This window comes from Vicugna pacos, chromosome 16 (assembly GCF_048564905.1).
Source record: "Vicugna pacos chromosome 16, VicPac4, whole genome shotgun sequence".
Taxonomy (NCBI): Eukaryota; Metazoa; Chordata; class Mammalia; order Artiodactyla; family Camelidae; genus Vicugna; species Vicugna pacos.
This window is the reverse complement of record NC_133002.1, coordinates 42,473,438-42,480,258: the sequence shown is the minus strand read 5'-3', so window position 1 is coordinate 42,480,258 and position 6,821 is coordinate 42,473,438. Positions and strand designations below refer to the sequence as shown.

The 6,821-nt window shown below is 56.2% G+C and overlaps 1 protein-coding gene across 1 annotated transcript in view; it reads left to right on the top strand.

Moving 5' to 3' along the window:
• The first annotated feature begins 2,036 nt into the window (after window positions 1-2,036).
• The window catches only part of RAP1GAP2 (RAP1 GTPase activating protein 2), a 167,535-nt gene continuing 162,750 nt past the window's right edge, over window positions 2,037-6,821 (top strand). The window contains exon 1 of the mRNA XM_072939016.1: window positions 2,037-2,076. The gene's annotated coding sequence lies outside the window, so the exon portion shown is untranslated. The remainder of the gene's footprint in view (window positions 2,077-6,821) is intronic.

Sequence of the window (6,821 nt, the reverse complement as noted above, 5' to 3'; positions counted from 1 at the left end):
TTTGAAAAAAAAAAAGAAAAATAAAGGAGAAGTCTGATTTGGCCTCCAATCCTGTCTGTACCTGGGCAGTAGAGCGATGCGAACAGCTATCTGACAGGTTCTAGCTAACTAGCAGCTTGGCTCCATGTTTTAAGAAAATGCTTACATCTTGGGGCTGCAAGAGCTCAGGGCAGAGGGTCCAGAGCTGGGGAGGGAAGGTCCTGCAATTTTGAGTCTCAGACAAAGAGGAATGTTCCATCATTTCCTCATTTACGTTGTGGACAGAGATTGAGCATGTCCTCCTGCTAAAATTGTGCCAGATGATACCCTTGAGTGGCTGAGTGGGTTGTGATTTGAGGTGATGGGCCAGGCTGCTGTAGGGACTCGGAGGGTGAGCTGGCCACCTGCCTTCCTTTCTTCCTTCCACCCTCTCCCGTCAGGCCCTGGGGTTATAGTGTCTTGTCTTAAGGAAGACAAGGGTCCTGCCTTCGTGGTGCACACGTTCTAGAGGGAAAGGCTACAGAGACATAGACAAGAGAATTTCCTGAGATAATCAGAGTGCTGAACAAACTAAAACAGGGCAACAGATAAAGAGTGACCAGTGGGTGTGTGGGGACTTTGGAAGAGGTGGATGTCCTCTCTGAGCAGGTGACATTTGAGCTGATCCCTGAAGGACACAAGGGGGCAACCATATGGAGAAGCTGCTGGTGAGGGGTATTGAATAAATGCTGGGGAAGGGGCATAGGAGATGGAGGGGGAAGAGCAGTTACAAGGCCCTACCTATGTTCTGGAAGCAGAACACCATGTGGCCAGAGCAGATTGAGGCCCTGGCCAACAGATGGAAGGGAGGCTGATTTCTGTGCAATTAAAGGAAGGGCTTTCTAGCATTTAGAGCTGCCTGAGTACAGCGTGGGCTGTCCCCTGAGGGAGTGAGCTTCCCACCACTGAGGTGTGCAAGCCATATTCAGAGGCTGTCCTCCGTTGGAGGTTAAGGAGGAAGAGACTCAAGCATCCCAAAGGCTCCCTAGGGCACCCACCCTTCCTGCCTTCAACCCTTTCAATTTCAGGATCCTTGATTTGGCAGAAGCTGGGAGGATGTCTGTCCTTAATGAATGAAAGCCCCAGGCTCCTAGGTCCAAGGCAGGGTCAATTTCAAGGGTTCTGGCAGTCCCTGAGGCCTGCCACTTCCAAGTCCAGAAAGCACTGTACCCCCTCCACAGTCCCACTCACGCAGAGCTGGCGAGAGCCCCAGTGTCTTCCTCAATAGACCAGGAACCCGCAGGTCTTTCCGCACCTCCCTTCCCCACTGGATTGGGGGCCCCGTCCTCCAGGAACTTATGTGGCAGATGGGTTGCCCCCTCCTCCATTCCCCGGTCCCTTGGGCGCGCCTGCCCCGCCCCGCGCCTTTGTTCCCGAGGAGCCGCCTCGGGCAGTCCCCTGGCGGCGGTGACGTGAGCATCCCACGGGGGCGCCGCACCCCGGACCCGCCGTCCCTGCTCCCCTCCCCCATTTCGTCCCTGCGCCCTCTCCCGCCCCGCATGCCCGCCCCTCCATCTCCCCCATTTTCCCGCAGCGGTGCTGGGCGAGCCCGGTGGGCACCGCTGAGACCAGGGAGAGGACCCCTGCAGCGGCGTCGCGTGGAGTGGCAGGAGCGCCCCGCCTCCGCAGGGCGCGGGCTTTCTGGAGGCAAGTGTGAGGCTCCGGCGGCTGGGGCGGGCCGGCCAGGTGTGCGGGCAGTGGCGGTGGCGGTGGCGGCGGCGGCGGCGGGCGGGGGGCCTGTATTGTGCCGGGCGAGCGGAGGCCGGGGTGCGCGCGTGCGCGTCGCGGTGACGGTGCGCGCGGCGGGGCGGGCGGCCAGGGCTGCCCGCCGCCGAGGAGGAGGGGGCTCGCGGCCGGATGGAGACGGGGGACGCCGCCGCTGCGGGCGCACAGGCGGGGAGAACCGCGGCGGCTGACTGTTGCCATTCACTCCACGTCGAGGAGTGAGCCCCTGGAGCTGGCGTCACAGAAGGTTAGCGGGTTCCGGGCTGGGTGGTAATCCCGTAGTCAGCCGGAATCAAGACGCGAGTCCTGGGTGGCACTGAACGTGGAATTAGGGTATGTGCTGTGAGTGTAAATGCATTTGTTTGCAAAGAGAAATCAGCCCGTGTGGACGAGAGTGAGCCCCGTGCTGCGATTCCACGGAGCAGTCCCGCGTAATGGGTTGTATTTGGGAGGTGGGGTGACTGTCCTCAGAAATCCATGCGGGTGGGGCATGGCGCACACACATCATGTATGGGGTGTGTATGCGTAAGTGAGCTGTTGCTCAGCCCCTGTCAAAGTCTGGCTGGAGAAGCTGATTGAGGTGGAGGTCAGAGGTGAAATGTTTATAGGTGGACCCCCAGGAGGACCCTGTAGCTAGGCTGGGTTGGTCTGTTTTTTTCCCGAGAGGGCAGAGGGCGTAAACCCCACCCCATCCTCACTCCAGCCTGTGCCTGTTGCAGGGAGGGGAGCTGGTACGATGGGGCGCTGTCTGAGAGGCCTTGATGGACCTTTAGGGCAGGACCAGTCTTCAGCCTGATGCTGATTTATGGAGGCCCTGGGTGGATGAGTGTGGGGGTGCCTGCTCTGGGTGGGGATCCAGGGCATACAGCATATCTGGACCTGGGGGCTGGTTGTGGGGGGCCATCCTTCTTTCTCCTCATCTGTTTTCTATGGCTCCTTCTACACCCTTCTTAACAAACCAAAGGGCATTTATATGCAAGTGGGGTTTGGGCTCTGAATGTTGGGATCTGCCTCTGTTGAGTGGCCCCCATCAGAGCAGCCTTCATAGGGAATTATAGGGTTGTCCTGGGCTGGGTGCCAGAGCTCTCCGGTTCTTTTCATGCTTTGTAACCCTGGGGCTGTCCCTTAAGCCCCATAGGCCTCAGTTTCCCATGGCGAGGGGAGAAGGCACTCCCTTCCCCCCTTCTTCCTACTGCAGGGTGAGGAGTAAACAGAGAGCTTGCACAGCTGCCTGGGGCTGGTAGGCTGGGAGTGACTCAGGGCATCTGAGGTCCCCAGCAGTGATTTCCCCCAGGAAAGTCCCAGCACATCTTTGCCACTTTTGCAGGAGTTGGAGGAGGCTCTGCCCTTGCCTCCAAGCATGTGTGTTGAGTTTTCTGTGTCCAGGAGTGGAGCAGGATGAGCGTCTGCTATATCTGGCTACTCTGGCTTCTGGAAGCTACGTTGGGTCCCTCTCCCTTTTAAGATTTTGAGGAGTAGGGGTGGGGTGGGGTGTGGGGAGATGGGATGGAATGGGGGACTTGGAGTCGCCAAGTTTCTGAGCAGAGGCAGATGCTAAACTTGCGCAGGGCCAGGGCACATCTCTCTGGGACTCCTGCTCAGCCTGCTTAGCCCAGGGTGTTGATGCAGTTTGTCTGGAGGTGGCCTTGGTTCCAAAGAAGATGACATTCCTGCTGCCAGCACCCTCACACCCTCTTCTCCCTCTTTCCTATCACCTTGTCTGCATCAAGTGTGGCTGAGCCACTCTGGTTCAGAATGACTCAAACCTTGAGGGAAGGGGACCCTGGCATGGATGGTGGTGGCACAGCAGAGCACGATGGTTGAGCGTGAAGGCTCTGTTGTCACTCAGACTTGGGTCGAATTGCAGCTCCATGACTCACCCGCTGTGTCTCCACCAGTATTCCTCCAAAGCAGAATGAGAGAGGTTTACTTGGAAACAAGGGTGGAGGCAAGGGGCATGAAGGAGTGAAAAAAGAAGGAAGCATGAGCAAGCATCCTTTTCATCATTACACCCGCTCTGTCCTGGGTGGTTCCCTGAGGAGCATTATCTGCCCTGTTGGGGAGAGAAACAGGGAAGTGTTCATCCATCAGCTGTCCCATCCTTGGGGGTTCGTGTGGGCGTCACACACTGCGGCTTCACAGAAGGCCCGCTTGGTCCTTGATGAAGCCTTGCCACGTGGCATTGAAAGCTGCTGTTTGAAGCCTGAGGGGAACTGGTTGTTGCAGAAGTGGCTGGAGTAAGAGGTGGGGCTGAGAAGGTTTGAAGTGCGCACTAAAGTGTCCGACGCTGCGTGGCCTTGGGAAAAGTACCTATCTTCTCTGAGCCTCAATTTCCTCTTCTGGTTGTGGGTGTTAAATATGATATTTACTAAATTTTTGAACATGGCAATGGGTCCATAGCGAAGGCTCCATATACTTGGGAACACAGCATATTCTAGGTGGCTCAGATATTCATTCACAAGTAGAGGAGGAGGCTGGTTTAGGTGACCTCTAAAGGATCCCCCTTCTTGATCAGAGAGTCTGGGGCTTAAGGGCCAGAAGCCTGGCCTGGTGAGTTCCTCCTGCAGCTGTGGCCAGTCTCCCAGACCCTCTGAACAGTTCTGTTTCGCTGTCTGTGAACTGGAGCCAGCAATGCCCTGCCCCTGAACCAGCTGCTCAGAAGTGCCTCTTCCTGGGTTGGTGTGTCCTGGAGGACATGGGAGCCCTGGGGTGGGCAGAGGGTGCGAGGGGAGCAGGTGCTCGGGGGAAGAGTGGCGAGAGGATGGATGCTGGCATTTGGAACTGGCAGATGGTCACAGGCACTGGTCTGGGCTACAGACAGTGGGGAGGACAGGGCAGGTGGGTGGGGCAGGGGAGAGAACATGGAGAATAGGAAGGGAGGGGAGAGCGAGTTGGCAGAGGGTGGCCCAGAATGATGGTGGAATGAGGGTTGTGGGGTGAGTCGGGCAGCCTTGGTGCTTGGGGACTGGGGGTGTCTCAGTGGTGGGAACAGGCTGGGCCTGTGGGAGAGCAATGGGGTGGTATGGGGGAAGAGACTGCAGTGGTTGAGGATGAGTTAGGGAGTCCTAGGGCATGCACTGGGGCAAGCATCATATTTCAGGGTACAGCACCTATAAACCCTTTCATTCTCCTTTACCCCAATGCATCTACACCTGCCTCTCCTGGGCCACTACTAACTTTGGCAGGTGAGGTACTGTCTGCAGACACTTGGTTCCTATTGTGAGTGGTGACTGGAGAAGTCGAGGATGTGCATCCGCCAAGGGTGGTTGCCATGGTACCACGGTGGCCCTTGTCTCCCTACCCCTTCCCATCTCTGAGCAACATTCCGCTCCTCAGGGGGAGGTCGTACAGTGTGGAAGGCATTCAGCTGCCTCTGGCTTGTGCAGGGGCAGTTCAGGCTGGCAATACAAAGGTCATGGTGTCCATCCTCTGTCTTCAGGCAAGGTCACATTCAGCCTAGGCTGGGCCGGTGCAGCAGCCACTGTTTTTAGTCATTTAAAGACTCCTCTGACCTTTGCAATTTGGGACTCCTTTTGTTTTTAGTAAGTTTAGTAAAAAGAAAAAAAAAATCAAGGTGGGAGGGGGTATAGCTCAAGTCGTAGAGTGCTTGCTTAGCATACATAAGGTCCTGGGTTCAATCCTTAGTACTGCCTCTAAAAATAAATAAATAAGTAAAACTAATCACTTCCCCCTACAAAAATAAAATAAAATAAAATATGTAATAATAAAAAAAAATCAGTGATGCCAAGCTATCTATCTCCTCCTTTTTTAAAGAGCCAGATGACACTCTCTTCTTGCCCACACCTCTTACAATGCTTTGGCACCTCTCTGGTGGGAAGTTCTGCTTCGTGTCTGATTTTAGTCTGCCATACTGCACTTGTGTTTTTTTTTTTTTTAACTCTGTTTACCACAACCTTCAGGGCTTCCAGATAAGTTATAAGGGGATTCCACTCCACCTGCTCAAGAGGCAACATGGCCTTTGGGGCTTCCAAGGCAAGGACTGTGCTCTGCAGGACTCAGCCTGAAACCTGCCTCCGATTCTGGACTTGCAGGTTGCTCTCAGGGCCGGCTGGTGTCCCACCCCCTTCCCTCATTCAGATCCAGGGCTGTCCGCCTCCTTCCTGCCTCATGCTGGGTGTGCTGGCTGGGACCTGCCAGGTCTGGGTCAGCAGATGGCATGAGGCATGGGCACCTGGGGACCCTGCCAATTAGACGACTGGTACTGAGCAAGAGCTGGAGGGGAGTAACAGGCAGTCAGGCACAGTAAGGTACACCTGTATGTGTGTGCGCCTCTGTGCACGTGTGTCCCTGCAGGGCATGTTGCTGGATCAGTGTCTGCACATCTCCGGTGGTTACTTGTGGTCCTCTGAGCATGTCTCTGGGTGCATTGTCATGCCCTCTGGCTTATTCGTGTTCTTCTCTCTGGGTATGTGTGTTGGCTACCCACCAGGTGCTCTCCAGGGTCCTCGAGGATGTGCCTGTCTGATGGCAGGTGATATTTTACCCTCAAGGGCAGGATTTCCTGGCCCTTGAGGCCCCTGAGTCTTCTGCCCTCCCCAGCTCTGCCCTCTCTCCAGGATTCCTGTCCCTGTCCCTTTCCCTCTTTCTGCCTGGAGGAAGTTGCTTCTCCCCCACTGGCTGTGTGGGTGCCCACTGCCATGAGGGTAGGCCCTGGGGAGGGACAACCAGTCCAATCTCCAGCCGCATCCTTCAAGCTCTGAGTCGAGAGTGATGGGTGGGTGAACCCTGAGTTGAGGAGATGAGTCAGGAGGGCTGCAGGGGGTGGGCGGAAGCCAGGCTGTGTGTCAGCGTGCTTCAGGGAAGTGTGTGCACCCCCACCCACTTGACCCATCCTCCGTGGCTTGGGCACCAGTGCAGCAATGGGAAGCCTCCCCCACCTCCACCATCCATATTCTCTTTCTTTGTAGCCATGCCCGGCATGGTTTCTGACCAGGAGCAGAATGGTCTCTGGGACTCCAGGCATCCCACTGGCAGCCTTGGCCTCTGTGAAATTTATGGTGCTCTTCCTGCGCCAGGCCCTGGACTCACACGATACACATATTAGCTCTTTGGCTCCT